This window comes from Aegilops tauschii, chromosome 6 (genome assembly GCF_002575655.3).
Source record: "Aegilops tauschii subsp. strangulata cultivar AL8/78 chromosome 6, Aet v6.0, whole genome shotgun sequence".
NCBI classification, from domain to species: Eukaryota; Viridiplantae; Streptophyta; class Magnoliopsida; order Poales; family Poaceae; genus Aegilops; species Aegilops tauschii.
In genome coordinates, this window is record NC_053040.3 from 221596766 (window position 1) to 221614592 (window position 17827).

Here is a 17827-nt window from a genome sequence, read left to right on the forward strand (position 1 = left end):
TGTGGTCAGTTCTGCCCCTCTTGGGGATATTATCCAGAACCGAGAGGCTACAGGGAGAATTGCTAAGTGGGCTATTGAGCTTGGGCCTCATGGCCTCAAATATGTGCCACGCACTGCTGTTAAGTCTCAGGCTTTGGTGGATTTTATTAATGATTGGACAGAGTCGCAAGTGCCTGAGCAGAAGCCGGATAACACCTATTGGACTATTCACTTTGATGGGTCCAGGCAGCTGGAGGGCTCGGGGGCTGGTGTTGTATTGGCTTCCCCTAGGGGTGACAAGTTCCAGTATGTGCTACAATTGATGTTTCCTTGCACTAACAATGCGGCTGAATACGAGGCCTTACTCCACGGTCTTTGGGTGGCTAAGGAGATGAGCTTAAGCCGGGTACGGTGCTTTGGGGACTCAGATTTGGTGGTTCAACAAGTATCAGGCACTTGGGATTCTAAGGATCCCCTCATGGCGGCTTATCGCCGCGAGGTTGATGCCATTGCTGGGCACTTTCAGGGATATCAAGTGGAGCACATTGACCGCAGGAAGAATGAGGCGGCTGATGCTTTAAGCCGGCTCGGCTCTCAGCGAAAGCCGGTGCCGCCTAACACTTTCCTGGATGTCCTATATAACCCTTCGGTTAAGTTGCCTACAGAGGAGGACTTGGCTATCCCTGACCCGGAGGCACGACTGGTGGCGGTTCTTCATGTCATACCAGACTGGACAATGCCGTACTTGGTTTATATAACCCGGGGAGAGTTTCCTGAGGATGAAACTTTGGCCAGGCAAATAATCCGGCGGGCCAAGTCAATGATTGTTATCAACGGCGAGTTGCATCATCGCAGTGTTTCAGGGGTATTTCAGCGTTGTATTTCCCCTGAGGAAGGTCAAGAGATCTTGCGCGAGATCCATGAAGGGGATTGCGGCCATCATGCCGGCTCAAAATCCCTTGTGGCCAAGGCATTCCGTTATGGTTTTTATTGGTTGACGGCTCACGCTGATGCGGAGGACTTGGTCAGTAAGTGTGATGGTTGTCAGAGGTTCTCCCGACGGGCTCATGTGCCGGCTCAGGAATTGAGGATAATCCCGATCACTTGGCCCTTTGCGGTCTGGGGGCTTGATATGGTCGGGCCTTTTAAACGGTCCAAGGATAAGAAGACCCACCTCTTGGTGGCAGTGGACCAATTCACGAAGTGGGTGGAAGCTGAGCCAGTTAGCAAGTGTGATGCAGCCACGGCGGTTCAATTTATGAAAAAGGTGATCTTCCGCTTCGGCTTTCCGCACAGCATCATAACAGACAATGGCACTAATCTGTCCAAAGGCGCTATGGAGGAGTTTTGTCAACGAGAGCATATCCGGCTTGATGTTTCTTCAGTGGCTCATCCCCAGTCCAATGGTCAAGCTGAGAGAGCTAACCAGGAGATTCTGAAGGGCATCAAACCCCGGCTTTTGGTCCCTTTGCAACGGATGCTGGGTTGTTGGGTGGAGGAGTTTCCCTCCGTCTTATGGAGCATCAACACTACTCCTAACAGGTCTACTGGCTTCACGCCTTTCTTCATGGTTTATGGGGCAGAAGCGGTCCTCCCTAGCGACATCCGTCACGATTCACCTCGTGTGGCGGCTTATGTTGAGACAGACAATGAACAGGCGCGCCAAGTTGCTCTGGACTTGTTGGATGAACAGCGTGATGTGGCAGCAGCCCGTTCAGCGATTTACCAACAAGACCTGCGCCGTTATCATAGCCGCCGGGTCAAAACCCGGGTCTTCCAGGAAGGCGACCTTGTGCTCCAGCTCATCCAGGATCAAACAGATGCACACAAATTATCCCCACCTTGGGAAGGGCCCTTTGTGGTCAGTAAGAGCTTGCACAATGGGTCATATTACCTCATTGATGTTCGGGAGCGTAAAGATTCGCGTAAATCTGAGGAGGAGACCCGTCGGCCGTGGAATATCGCTCAGCTTCGGCCTTATTACACTTGAGCTACCGGCTCTTGTGGTGTACATATTTATCTCAGACATATATATATTATGATAAGCAATAAAGCAGGACCTCTGTCCTTTTTTCTCCTCAAAATATACGTGTCATACTAATTTGAAAGGAGGATCCGGCTTATGATCGCATTTGAGTCTAGCCGTAAGCAGTAAGATCACTTGGGGGCTTCCTGTTCAAACATGGGTCGTATTCGAACCAAAGAGAACATAGCTGTCGATACCCATTTGATTGGCAAAGTGCCGAGCTCATTGGGAGGTTGCCTTTGGTCATATTTGAATCATAGTGTAACCCCTCTGAGAACCGACGTGGATCGTATTCGAATCAGCGTCGTTAAACAATTTTCAGAATCACTTGGGGGCTTCCTGTTCAGACATGGGTCGTATTCGAACCCAAGAGAACATAGCTGTCGGTACCCTCTTGATTGGAATCGCCACACCCATTGGGGGCTATATGATCGTATCCGAATCTTGGCTTAAACCCCTTTCGGGCCGGGTCTCTGGTCGTATTCGAACTGGAAGCCCCTAAGTTCCGATTTATCGCAAAGTCTACTCTGATTATGACAACGTGTGCATGGCCGGGTTTCGCTTGACCGGCTTAATTTTGGAGTTATCTTGTTAATTGAACATCCTGGATGTCATCAAGACAAGTCCATTAGAATGCTTGAAGGTACTTTTTTAAAGGTTGAGAAGCACGAAGGATAATTATGACCCGGAGGAGCATCAAAAGAATGACTTCAAAGGATTTCAGCATTCATTACGTGCACGATGGCACGGCAGAGATAAATTGTTGCACTTATTCTATTACAAAAATCTTTCAAAGTTTCAAGGGTGGAGCGTTGTTTGGTGAGCCGCTAGCCAGTTTATGACGCCTGCTGAGTCGAAGTCCCCGGCTCATCTTCTGCTCCGGCTGATCCCAAGGCTTCGAAGGTCGACGATTTCCAGTTGAGGCCGCTGAGAGCTTCGAACTGAGCTTCTTCGTCAATTAACCCGGCCGGGTCAATCTCGGGGGCGTAGGTGTGTTGGCGAGCTGGAGGAATCAGACTAAGAGCTTCATAGCGAGGGGTTGGAATCCTCTGATTCTCCGCGTTGTACCCCGGCTGATACTTGGTTAAGTCGGTGTCGTTCCCGATGATGGTGGCCACCGGGCGTACAGCCTTCACGCATGCCGCGAAATCCTTCTGGTCGAAGGTGGAGCCGTCTTCCTTCAGGCTGGGGTAACCCAGGGCGATGTCTGCCGGGTCTAGCTCCGGCAGGAAGGCTTTGGCCCGGCTCAGCGCGGCAATTGCTCCGGATCTTGCGGAGGCTCGACGTAGCTCTTGGATTCGCTGTGGCAAAACTGCGAGCCGGCGCAGGACTTCAGCCAGATGGGTTGGCACCTCATTGGATAGGGCCACCACAGCTAAGGCGCGCTGTGACCCGGTGTAGAGTTGTTCCACCAGGGTGTACACGGCCTTTAGCTTGGTGACCACGCTCTGGTTGAGGTTGGCACTCCTGGGACCTGTTTAATAAAGGTCAGGTAAGCCGGTGACAAGGGTGAATCATAACATGCGCAGACTTGATGAAAGCCGGTGAGGCGACTTACCGAAGATAGCAGCCACCATTTGGGAAACCTGGTGCTTTAGACCGGAGAGCTCAGCGGTCTTCTTAGTGAGGGCCTTCTCCGCCTGTTCTGCCCGGGTCACCAGTGCGGCTTTCTCCTCAGCCCAGGCCTTCCGCTCAGCGTCGAATTCAGTCTTCAATTTCTCCTGAGCGGCGATGCTGGAGACAAACTTGGCATTCGCCTTCCGGGTCTCCATCTCTTGAGTTTTTAACCGGCTCTTGAGACCCGCAAGGTCCGACTCAAATTTCTTGCCAGTAGCCTGTATATATTTCCGGGTTATTAAACAGTCATTATATAAGTCCCAAGCACTTTCCAAGCAAAGACACTTGGCACTTGGGGGCTAATGCATATTGAACGTGTCTATCTACGTACTGCTGGTTCAATTAAGTAAGCCGGACTCTAAGTCTACAACATATGCCAAGTATAAGTTATAGACTTGGGGGCTAGCATGACAAGGATCACTATGCGGAAAGTAAGAAGACAGCAGAAGGTTACCTCAGTCTTTTGTTGGATCTGATTGACCATGGCGATCTCCGCGTCCCGGCTCTTGTGAACCTGGCTGATGTAGCCAGAAACGAGCTCTCCAATGCTCAAATCGGGGTAGCCCGAGAGATCCAGATTCGCCCGGTGGGGTCGCAGCAGCTCCCCCTTCGCAGAGCATTGGGCCAGTGCGGTCGGCCTCCCCGGCTCAACATACTCCGTCCGGGTAATTACCATGTCCGGGTCATTAGCCGGTGGGGTTGAGCCGGAGGCCTCCGGATTAGCTGACGCTTCGGTCGTTGTCTTGGTGGTCGGGGCAGGGGCTTCAGGCGCCGTATCCATGGGAATGGTGGCCTCGGAGGCGGCTGGCGGATCTTGAGCCGTCATCTCCGGCTCAGGCAAGTCCGGCACTCCGGCTGACCTGGTCTTCTTTGCTCTTTTGGTGAGCTTTGCCTGGGCACTGAAAAGACAGAAGTGTTAGGCATACAAAGAGTAAATACAGACAGGTAATGTAAGGTGATTGTTATTACCCGGGTGCAGTTTTGAAGGCCGGCAGACTTGACTGCATGGAGTCACCAGAAGAAGGGGAGGTCTCCTGGTAATTGGAGTCAGAAGAATTAAGCGGTTGACGGATAACACCCGCCAACGGATGAAAAGGGTACAAGTGAGAAAAGACCTCGGTGCGACGTTTCCTTGTCGCGTCGGGTAACCCGGCGGAGAGGTCGGTGTCCTTGCGGGCCCGGGTGAGACGCCGGCTTTCGTGAACCTGCTGCTTCAAAAGAAATTGAGGGTCTTGATGAGCTAATGGATGAGAAAAGCTTACTTTCCGGGTTACCCTTCGGACTTTCAGCTGTGGCAAAGGCTCTGAGTCGGAGGGGAGTAATGTTACCTCTTCAATCACCGGGTTACTGGCGCCGGTGTCATCCTGTCAATAAGCAAAATGATGGTAAAGTGGACAGCAGCAAACAATAAATATGGCAAGAGTTTAAAGGTTTAAGGGTTACCTCTGACTCGGAGCTATCGCTTAATTGCAGCAGCTCCGAAGCAGTGGGTCTGTTTCCCTTTTTGCGAGGGGCGGCTCTCTTGGCGGCTTTCTTCGCCTTCCTGGCCTTCTTGGCCGCCTCATGGTCATACTTGACCCGCCAGAATTTATCATCAGCCTGAGAAATACAGTAATGAGTTCTTAGTAAGATGACAGGTAAAAAAAAAGGAAAGGTTAAAGTCAGCGGCTTACCGCTGGGGCTGGATTGGTCTTGTAGAACGGGGCTAGCCCGGTTCTTCCACAGTCTGCCAGGCTCTCGTTTAATAGAGCCTTGGTCTCTTCTTCGGCAACGTCTTCTGGAAGGTCGTTGCGACTGTGCCTCTGCGAGTCATCCTTTCGCCCGGTGTACTCACACATTAAGCCGGGGCGGCGGCTCAATGGGATCACCCGCCATGAGATCCAGACCCGGACCAGGTCTATTCCGTTCAGACCGTTGCCTAGCAGGGCCTTGATCTTATTGATCGTTGGAAGCAGAGGCTGGCGTTCCGCGGCAGTCAGCTTGTCGGATAGCGGATGAGTCGGCTCCAGGCGCGTTGGGCGAAAGCCGGGTAGCGGGCTCTCATCAGCCGGGGACGTGTCTTGGCAGTAGAACCAAGTCATGTTCCAGTCCTTGGGGTGACTTGGCGGTTCTGCGTAAGGAAATAGACAGTCCCTGCGCCGTTGGATGGAGATGCCGCCTAACTCTAGACTTGGACCGTTTGCGCACTCGGTTTGGCGGTTCAAATAAAACAGCTCTCTGAAGAGCAGCAGACTCGGCTCTTCTCCAAGATATACTTCACAAAAAACTTGGAAGTTGCAGATGTTGGATATGGAATTGGGTCCTATATCCTGAGGCCGAAGGTCAAAGAAGTTGAGCACGTCCCGGAAGAATTTTGAGCCGGGCGGTGCAAAGCCCCGGCTCATATGGTCTGCAAAGATCACTACCTCCCCGTCCCTCGGCTGAGGTCTTTCTTCGGACGGGTCAGGGGCACGGTAGGACATCACTTCCTTCTTGGGCAGATATCCGGACTTAACAAAGTTGGCCAGGATCTCTTCGGTGACGTTGGATTTCATCCAGTTGCAAGTGATGGGAGCCTTGGGAGGCATGGTGACGGTTGGTGGTCTATGAGGAAGAGAAAAGTGTCCGGGTTAATTATAAGCCGGGGATTATCATTCAAACTACAGTGACGGCTTATGAAGGGGACTAATGATATATATTGATATGGTGGGTTATCTAAGCTGTCGGGGCTTTCAGGTTAAGTTGGTCATCTACGGCTTACTGCAGTTAAGTCGGAGGATTTTACAGAGCATGGTTCTCTTTAAACCGGACATGTAAGCCGCCGAGATTCAATGGTTGCGTTTTTACTAAGTGTGGTAAACAGGTTTCACATACTACCGTAACTTTTTTTTTGGATCAAAATAGTCGGAGCAGAGAAAATTTTCTAGACCTAAAAAACAGAGGCAGGAGAAGTTCTTGAGGTTGAACACAGTCAATCTGGGGCCTAATGTTGAGGATATAGACCTGGGAGTCACCCGCCAGGAGGGCCGGGTTACACTAAGGGTCATTGCCAGAAGCCCGGAGCTAAGTTTCAAGATAATGGGCCAGAGATGGGCTGAGACCCGGCGATGGCTTATTGCCCATAGTTATCATCATTGTTATAGTAGACTTGTAGTGTAAGGCAAGTATTGTTTAGAGTCCGAGCCGGACACTCTTATGAGCCGGCCGGGACTCTAAGGGCCGCTGGGTGCCAACCTCCCTATAGAAAGGGACGACCCGACAGCGGTTTAGGGGCGACAACAATCTGATCGAGAGCCGGGCATAGCTGTTTAGCTCCCTGGTTATCGAAACCCTGATTAATACCACCTCAACTGGACGTAGGCTTTTACCTTCACCGTAAGGGGCCGAACCAGTATAAACCCTCGTGTTCCTTGTCCCACTTAACCCCTTCAAGCTTCCCAATTGCGATGGCTCCACGACTAAGTCCTAACCCGAGGACATCTGCTGTGACAATTCCACGACAGGTGTCCCAACTTAGCCCATCATAAGCTCTCACGGTCAACAAAGGATAAACCTTTTCCCAGGAAGACCTGATCAGTCTCGGAATCCCGGTTTACAAGACATTTCGACAATGGTAAAACAAGACCAGCAAAGCCGCCCGATGTGCCGACAAATCCCGATAGGAGCTGCACATATCTCGTTCTCAGGGCACAACGGATGAGACATCCTACGAGTAAAACCAGGCCTCAAGTTTCCCCGAGGTGGCCCCGCAGTCTACTCGTTTTGGACCAACACTCGAAGGAGCACTGGCCCGGGGGGGGGTTAAAATAAAGATGACCCTCGGGCTCGCGAAAACCCAAGGGAAAAGGCTTAGGTGGCAAATGGTAAAAACCAAGGTTGGGCCTTGCTGGAGGAGTTTTATTCAAGGCGAACTGTCAAGGGGGTCCCATAAATCACCCAACCGCGCAAGGAACGCAAACTCAAGGAACATAATACCGGTATGACGGAAACTAGGGCGGCAAGAGTGGAACAAAACACCAGGCATAAGGCCGAGCCTTCCACCATTTACCAAATATATAGATGCATTAATATAATAAGATATATTGTGATATTCCAAAATATGCAAGTTCTAACATGGAACCAACTTCAACTTCACCTGCAACTAGCAACGCTATAAGAAGGGCTGAGCAAAAGCGGTAACTTAGCCAAACAACGGTTTGCTAGGAAAAGGATGGTTAGAGGCTTGACATGGAAAATATGGGAGGCATGATATAGCAAGTGGTAGGTAGCGTAGCATGGCAATAGAACGAACAACTAGCAAAGCAAAGATAGAAGTGATTTCGAGGGTATGGTCATCTTGCCTGCAAGGTTCCCAGAGTTGTCGAAAGCTTGATCCTCGTAAGCGTACTCAACAGGTTCCTCATTCATGAATTCGTCTCCCGGCTCTACCCAAAACAAGAACACAAGCAACGGAAACACAATCAATCAAGGGAAATGCACAAGCAACATGATGCAAAACATGCATGATATGCGAGATATGGTATGCGATGCATATGCGTGCTCCGGAAGAAGAAGAATGAACAAGGCAGTAACTTGGCAAACCAAGGATGCCACTGGAAAGATGAGATGATTTCGGTCGAAATCGATATAAAGATCACCGGAAACGGATGCACGGTTTGCAAATGGCAAGCAAAACAAGAATGACACGATTCTGCGATTAACAGCATGATAGCACTTAGAATGCAACGAGTAACAATGCTACGGCACTCCAACATAGCAACAAAGCATATGGAAGTAATCTAGAGGAGATGCTTGACAAAAGATGAACACTGAGCTACGGCTAGATCACAACATAACAGGTTCAAACAAGCATGGCAAACGTGCAAAAGATATCAGGTTCACAGACTTAGTGAAAATACTGGACATGGCAGAAATAGCATCAGGTAGCAATGTTCAGAGCAAGAAAAACACATGCTACAGGAACTTAACATAGAAAAACAAGGCATGGAATGAATCTACTAAATGCATATAACAAAAGTCCCTTAATGACCATAAGCCAAAAAGGACCAGAAGATACGATGGCAACCATGTAAATATAGCAAGGTTCGTTAACAGGTTTCAGACTTAGCAGAAAACAGAGCATGGCAGAAACAATAATATGAAGGCATCTTGGTGAGCTTGATGCACTCACTACAGAGCAATTCATGACAAAACAAGCATACCTACAGCAAGATGGCATGTTTATGAAGCTATCCATGGCAAGAGCAAATACATAGCATGTATGAAACAGCTACAACAACCTTGGCAAAATTGAATAACACGTAAACAATCTGCCAGAAATATTTTATAGCCAAAGTAGAGAAAGATTGAGTCATTCTAGGGCACTCCATAATTGCAAACAGGGGCATGCGTGGATAGAGCACAACTATATCTACAAAACATCCTTAAAGAACATCACAAAAAGGAGCATGGATCTCTCTGTAGACACATGGATACATGGCAACAAAATAACAGCAGAAACAGACTTGGTGAAATTACTAAGTCCCTGAAATCAGAAACATCACGAAGCCTAGTTTGCATGCTTGTGCTTGTCACCACAGAGATCAAAAAAATACATGGCATACACCTCTATAAATATGGCATGGCATACATCAAAACACATGTAGAGCTCATGCCCATAAGATGCACACATCAAATGCAACAAAAATAACAAATCCTCAAGTTCTGATAAGTAACAGCAGTTAACAGCATATAGCACTCTTGCACCAGAGATTTGGGCATCAAGATGGACTCAAATGAACATGGAATAATGGAACTAAAAGAAGAGCATCTCGAGGCGAACATTTCGATATATTACACGCACGAAACGGAGATATATGCAGAGAGTTATGATGCAATGAACATAGCAAGATACTGTAAAAATCAGAATACTTGGAGAAAATCGGGGGAGGGGAACCTAGCAGCGGATGGATCTGGATCGGGATCCCGCGTGGCGGCGGCGCGAGCTCGCCGGAGCAGTGGCGCACGACGGAGGGAGGTGGAGAGGAGGCGACGAGAGCTCGGGGAGACGGGGCCGGAGCGAAGGAGGACGGCGACGGCGGCGAGAGGCGCGGCGACGAGCGGGCGGTGGCGGCGCCGGCGAACGGCGGCACGGGCGGGCACGGCGAGGCGCAGGCGGAGGGCAGCGGCGCCGGGCGGGCGAGCGCGCGGGGCTCGGGCGCGGGGGAGACCGGGCATTGGGGGCCGGCCCCGGGCCTCGGCGGGCCGCGGTGTATGGGCGACGGGGAGGCTGACGTGGCGCGCCGCGGTTGGCCGGGCACGGCGGCGGGGATGCATCCGGCCGGCGCCAGACATGTCCGGCGGCGCGGGGGCGATTTTTGCTAGGGTTAGGGTGGTTTTTGCCCGAGATTTCGGAGGGGAGAGGTATTTTTATAGGTAGAGGGAGCTAGGAGACTCCAAATGGAGCACAATTTTCGCCCACACGATCGTGATCAAACGACCTAGAGCATGGAAGTGACTTAGAGGGGTTTTGGGCTGTTTGGAGGGGGGTTTTTCTGCAACACACAAACGGACTTTGCGGTTGCCCGGTTAACCGTTGGAGCACCAAACGACCTCCAAATGGAACGAAACTTGACAGGTGGTCTACCGGTGTTATACCAAGGCCACTTGGCAAGCCTCGGTCCATTCCGAGAACGTTTAACACCCGCTCACGAAAAGAACAAGAGGGGTGCGCCGGAGGAGGTGGGAGTGCCGGATTGCAAAACGGACAACGGGGAAAATGCTCGGATGCATGAGACGAACACGTATGCAAATGAGATGCACATGATGACAAGATATGAGATGCATGACATGAACAAAATGCAAAGCGAAAGATAAAACCCGACCACGGAGGGAATATCATAACACATAGCCGAAAATGGCAAGAGTTGGAGTTACAAATATGGAAAGTTACATCCGGGGCGTTACAACACTCCACCACTAAGAGAGGATCTCGTCCCGAGATCTAGGACTGAAAGAACTCCGGATATTCGGAACGGAGGTGGTCCTCGCGTTCCCAGGTGGCTTCTCGGTCGGAATGGTGCGACCACTTCACTTTCAGGAATTTGATTCACTTGTTGCGAGTCTTGCGCTCAGTTTCTTCAAGAATAGCAACGGGGTGCTCATGATAAGACATATCTTCTTGGAGGTCAATCTCTTCGAAGTTGATTGTGCGCTCGGGAGTCTTGAAGCACTTGCGAAGCTGTGACACGTGGAACACATCGTGCACGTTCGTGAAGTTGGAAGGAAGCTCAAGTTGATAGGCGAGGTCGCCTCTTTTGCCAATGATCTTGAAAGGACCCATGTATCTAGGGGCAAGCTTCCCTTTTATACCAAAGCGACGAGTGCCTTTCATTGGAGAGACGCGGAGGTAGACATGGTCTCCGATCTCGTAAGCCAAATCACGGTGCTTACTATCATAGTAACTCTTCTGGCGCGATTGCGCGGCTTTGAGATTTTCACGGATGACTTTACACATTTCTTCAACCTCTGTGATTAAGTCATTGCCAAGAAGTTGGCGTTCACTAGTCTCTGACCAATTGAGAGGAGTACGACACTTTCTGCCATAGAGAATCTCGAATAGGGCCTTGCCCGAACTCGCTTGGAAGCTGTTGTTGTAGGAGAATTCGGCATATGGAAGACAATCTTCCCATTTCATGCCAAAGGAAATGACACAAGCCCTGAGCATATCTTCAAGGATTTGATTGACTCGCTCTACTTGGCCACTAGTTTGAGGATGGAAAGCTGTGCTGAAGCGAATGTTGGTGCCCATGGCCTTCTAGAAGGAGTCCCAGAACTTAGAAGTAAAGATGCTTCCACGATCTGAAGATATCAATTGTGGAATGCCGTGCAAGGAGACAATCCTGGAGGTGTATAGCTCTGCCAACTGAGCTGCTGTGATAGCTTCTTTGATTGGAAGGAAATGAGCCACTTTATAAAGCTTGTCGATGACAACGAAGATAGCATCATTTCCGCGCTTGGACTTGGGAAAACCAGTCACGAAGTCCATTTCGATATGATCAAACTTCCATTCTGGGATAGCAAGAGGTTGGAGGAGACCAGCTGGTCGTTGATGTTCTGCTTTCACCCTTCGACAGACATCACATTCGTTCACGAATTGAGCAATTTCTCGCTTCATTCGAGTCCACCAATACGACTGCTTGAGGTCATGGTACATCTTCGTACTTCCAGGATGAATGTAAAGAAGAGAATTGTGCGCCTCGTTCATAATGACTTTCCTTAGATCACCTTTAGGAACCACAATCCGGTCCTCGAAGAATAAAATGTCTCTGTCATCAATGTGATAGCACTTGTATTTGGAAAGACCCTTGTCGATAGCACGTTTCACCTTCTTCACCATGGTATCCAGGAGTTGTGCCTCACGAATTTGATCTTCCAAAGTAGGAGAGACTATGAGGTTGGCAAGAAAACCTTGAGGAACAACTTGGAGATTCAGCTTGCGGAAAGCTTCACAAAGATCCGATTGGAATGGCTTGAGAATTAAGCTGTTGCAATAAGCCTTCCTGCTCAAAGCATTTGCAATGACATTGGCCTTGCCTGGAGTATATTCAATACTCGGATTGTACTCTTGAATCATTTCGACCCATCGAGTTTGCCTGAGGTTGAGGTTGGGCTGAGTGAAGATGTACTTGAGACTCTTGTGATCGGTGAATATGTGCACTTTTCTTCCCAACAAGAGATGTCTCCATGTTATTAATGCATGGACAACTGCCGCCAACTCAAGATCGTGAGTGGGGTAGTTCTTTTCGTTGGGCTTCAACTGACGAGAGGTATAGGCCACAACTTTCTTCTCTTGCATTAACACAACACCGAGACCTTGAAGAGAAGCATCACAGAAAACTTCGAATGGCTTGGATTTGTCAGGAGGAGTTAAGACAGGAGCTGTGACGAGTTTCTCTTTGAGAGTGTTGAAAGCAACATCACACTCAGGCGTCCAGACATACTTCACATGCTTCTGGAGGAGGTTGGAAAGAGGCTTTGCAATCTTAGAGAAATTCTCAACGAATCTTCGGCAATAGCTTGCAAGACCAAGAAAACTGCGAAGCTGCTTGACATTCTGAGGAGGTTCCCAATTCACAATTGCAGACACCTTCTCGGGATTAACAGCGATGCCCTTGGCAGAGATGATATGACCAAGGTAAAGAACTTCATCAAGCCAAAACTCACATTTTGAAAACTTCGCATAGAATTGATACTCTCTGAGCTTGTCGAGCACCAATCGCAAATGTTTGGCATGATCCTTCTTATTCTTGGAGAAGACCAAGATATCATCAAGATACACCAGGAAGAATTCATTGGTATAGGGGTTGAAGATGAAATTCATCATCTGAGAGAATGTTGGAGGAGCATTGACAAGGCCGAAAGACATGACAATATATTCATAAGAACCAAAGCTTGTTCTGAATGCTGTCTTGGGAATATCTTCTTCACGAATGCGAATCTGATGATAACCCATACGAAGGTCAAGCTTGGAGAATACTTTGGCACCTTTAAGTTGCTCGAATAGCTCATTGATGTTGGGAAGTGGATACTTGTTCTTGATTGTCTTCTTGTTCAATGGACGGTAGTCGACACAAAGTCGGTCCGTGCCATCCTTCTTCTGGACAAAAAGAACACCACAACCCCATGGAGATGAACTCGGTCTGATCAAACCCAGGCGCTCTTGTTCATCAAGCTGTTTCTTCAATTCCTTCAGCTCCTTGGGTCCAAGCTTGTATGGACACTTGCAAACGGGTTCAGTGCCCGGCTCAAGATCGATAACGAACTCAACTGGCCGATGAGGAGGCATACCCGGAAGCTCTTCTGGAAAGACATCTTGGTACTCACAAATGACTGGAATCTGAGAAATAGCATTCAATTCGCCCTTCTCATTGAGAGAAAATAACCGAATGGTTTCATCACGAGCAGCATAGATGATAACATCTTCAGAAGAGTGTGTCAATTGAATTTCCCTGGCAGCACAATCAAGTTGAGCCTTGTGCTTAGAAAGACAGTCCATCCCAAGAATTAGATCAATATCCGAGTCACCAAGAACAATTGGTTTGGCCAAAAATTTATAGTTTCCCATCTTGATGGAAACATCGGGAGCAACCAAACTAGAAGTCATAAGCTTTCCCGGAGAAACTACTTGCATAACTTTGGATAAAAACTCTGTGTCAACATTGTGCTTCGATGCAAATGGGTATGACATGAAAGAATGCGATGCACCAGTATCAAATAAAACTTTTGCAGGAATATCATTAACTGAGAGATTACCCATTATCACATCAGTAGATTCCCCCGCTTGAGCTGCGTTCATCATGTTCACCTTTGCAGACTTGGGATTATGCTTGACCACTGCATTGCTGGAAGATCTCACAGGAGGAGGAGGCGGAAGGCGCCTTTGGTTGAAGCACTTGTTAGAATAGTGACCTTTCTGCTGACACTTGTTGCAAGTCACCTCTGAGAGTGGACGATGATAAGGAGCATTGGACTTTGGAGCTTGATTCTGAGACTTGTTCTGATAGCCAGGGTTGGATGAGTGGGAAGATCCATGGCCACCTTTGTTCTTCTGCTGGTAAGGCTGACGAAACGGAGGAGGAGGAGGCAACCAGAACTTCTGTTGCTTAGCAGCCACTAGTGAGGAAGAAGAAGACTGAACTGCGTCCCTGACTCTCTTCTTAGAAGCCTCAGACTTGAGCTGAGCAGCCTCTTGCTTCAGTGCCATGTTGTAGAAATCATCATACTTGGTCGGCTCAAAAAGCACGAGAGGCAATTGCAGATCTTCTCTAAGGCCACCTCTGAATTGATAGATCATGCTCTTTTCATCAGGAACGTCTTTCTTAGCGAAGCGAGCGAGTTTCTGAAACCGAGTATTGTATTGATACACGGAAATGCTGCCTTGCATGAGATTGCGGAACTCCTCACGCTTGCTCTCAACAACACTTTGTGGAATGTGGTGAGCTTTGAAATCTCGATGGAACTCATCCCAGGTAATCACACGACCTCCTCTGGAATCTTTGTATTGTTGATACCACTCGGCAGCTTGATCCTTGAGTTGAAAAGAAGCGAACTTGACAAAGTCCTCAGGCCTGACATTGCTACATTCAGAATGCTTGTTGATGTCCACGAGCCAATCATCGGCATCTGTGGCCTCGGCACAGTAGCTGAAAGACTTGGGCTGATTTGCGAGAAACTGGTTGAGGGTAGCGAAATGAGGCTGATTGTTGCCTTGGCCTTGATTTCCTTGATTGCCTTGCCCTTGGGTGCGTTCTTGCAAGAGTTGCAGAATCAGCTGAGCATTGGCGTTGGTGGCTGCCATGATAGCTTGCCATGCCTCCGGAGGCGGAGGTGGTGGCGGAGGGTTCGCCTGACTCCCTTCATTGCGTTCCAGATTCTGACGCGTTGGCAGAGCCATCCTGAAGAGGGTGACATCCGTTAGTATCTTGATAGACAAATAGACAAGTAGAATCAACGGATAGAAATTGCAACATATAGTCTTCACAATAAACATTCGAACGAGGATGAACGAATGAATCCCATGTAAATCATCACACTTCCATTAAGTTGAGAAGCCAGTTAGAAAAAGGTATGGAACCAATATTTGACTTCGAAGCAACTCGAATACCACAATTCAAAACAAAACAAAGTATTGGCTTGCAGAATAAGCCGGAACAAACATATGATAGAGATTTCGTCCGAAGTTTTCGTGGTGGGGCCCACACGGGCTCGATCGTACAACACCATCATGTACAAGGCAGTGCACATGACATACGAAGCGTCCCCGAGTCGGCATAGCCAAGGACTCTTTAAGACACTACGAGACCACTGTAAAACCAACCGTGGAAAGGCGGACCACTAGACGTCGAACCCCAATCTCATATCATGCGTCTGTCGGAAAGATATCCTAGGAGCTACTTGAATTCCCACTTATAAACTCCCGAAACTTTCTGGTTATGCAATCTGGTGTTGGGGATACAGGGGACACAAAATATATCACCCAAACTAGCAATCCCTAGATCCAGCTGTATCCATCCGTCAACACATAACCAAGAAACCTTCGGAAATCGTGTACCTCAACCTTCGAAAAGCATCCGTTATACGAGTTATGGCAATACTCCCGAACTCCCGCCCTAGTACTGGGTGGCGTCGAGGTGATCTCACCAACAACTGCATAAAAGAGATTTCGATGTCGGCGAAACTCAGGTATTCCAGAACTGCAACGATAAAATTGTGACGACAACACCTCGGAGCTCAACTCCCCGGGACACTGCCACAACCCCTAAATGTCAGGAGGCACCAAGAACAATGTTCTCGTCACAAAACCATCGGAACGATTCCAAGATACCCGCGTGATCCTAAAATGTTTTTAGTGAAATCTGAGGAGAGAAGAGTCAAAACTTCTACGTCAGGAGGCCTCACCAGAGCGACGAAGAGATTGAGGAGTAAAAAGAATCCTACTCTCCGATATATATAATCCTAAGACTCAAAACATTTTTGTTCTAGACTCAACAACGCCAGCGATTCGATCAAGCAGGGGGCTCCTAAGTCGGGGATGGCTCTGATTACCAACTTGTAACGCCCACGATGCGGCTATATCTCCCACGTGTCGAGGCACGACTTAGAGGCATAACCGCATTGTGGTTTTGTCGCAAGAAGGGTCAGCTTCACACAATCCCATGTAATGAACAAGAATGGGATAACGAGAGTTGGCTTACAATCGCCACTTCACACAATACATAAAATATAATTCATACATCATCCAAAATCCACACATAGACCGACTGCGGTCAAATCCAAATGAAAATAAGATAACCCCAAATGCTAGATCCCCGATCGTCCCAACTGGGCTCCACTACTGATCATCAGGAAAAGAAACATAGTAACGACCACGTTCCTCGTCGAACTCCCACTTGAGCTCGGTTGCCTCATCTGCACTGGCATCGTCGGCACCTGCAACTATTTTGGTAGAATCTGTGAGTCACGAGGACTCAGCAATCTCACACCCGCGAGATCAAGACTATTTAAGCTTATAGGAAAAGGATGGTGTAATGAGGTGGAGCTGCAGCAAGAACTAAGCATATATGGTGGCTAACATACGCAAATGAGAGCGAGAAGAGAAACAGCGGAACGGTCGTCAACTAGTAATGACCAAGAAGTGATCCTGAACTCCTACTTACGTCAAACATAACCCAGAAACCGTGTTCATTTCCCGGACTCCGCCGAGAAGAGACCATCACGGCTACACACGCGGTTGATGTATTTTAATTAAGTCAAGTGACAAATTCTCTACAACCGGACATTAACAAATTCCCATCTGCCTCATAACCGCGGGAACGGCTTTCGAAAGATAATACCCTGCAGGGGTGTCCCAACTTAGCCCATCATAAGCTCTCACGTCAACGAAGGATAAACCTTCTCCCAGGAAGACCCGATCAGTCTCGGAATCCCGGTTTACAAGACATTTCGACAATGGTAAAACAAGACCAGCAAAGCCGCCTGATGTGCCGACAAATCCCGATAGGAGCTGCACATATCTCGTTCTCAGGGCACAACGGATGAGACATCCTACGAGTAAAACCAGGCCTCAAGTTTCCCCGAGGTGGCCCCGCAGTCTACTCGTTTCGGACCAACACTCGAAGGAGCACTGGCCCGGGGGGGGGGGGGGTTAAAATAAAGATGACCCTCGGGCTTGCGAAAACCCAAGGGAAAAGGCTTAGGTGGCAAATGGTAAAAACCAAGGTTGGGCCTTGCTGGAGGAGTTTTATTCAAGGCGAACTGTCAAGGGGGTCCCATAAATCACCCAACCGCGTAAGGAACGCAAACTCAAGGAACATAATACCGGTATGACGGAAACTAGGGCGGCAAGAGTGGAACAAAACACCAGGCATAAGGCCGAGCCTTCCACCCTTTACCAAATATATAGATGCATTAATATTGTCGTGGAATTGTCACGGCAGATGTCCTCGTGCAAGGACTTAGTCGTGGAGCCATCGCAACTAGGAAGCTTAAAGGGGTTAAACGGGACAAAGGACACGGGGATTATACTGGTTCGGCCCCTTACGGTGAAGGTAAAAGCCTACTCCAGTTGAGGTTGGATTACTTAGGGTTTCGATGACCAGGGAGCTAAACCGCTGCGCCTAGTTATCGATCTGATCTTACTTGTCCTGAACCGCCGCTGGGTCGTCCCTTTATATAGAGAGGTTAACG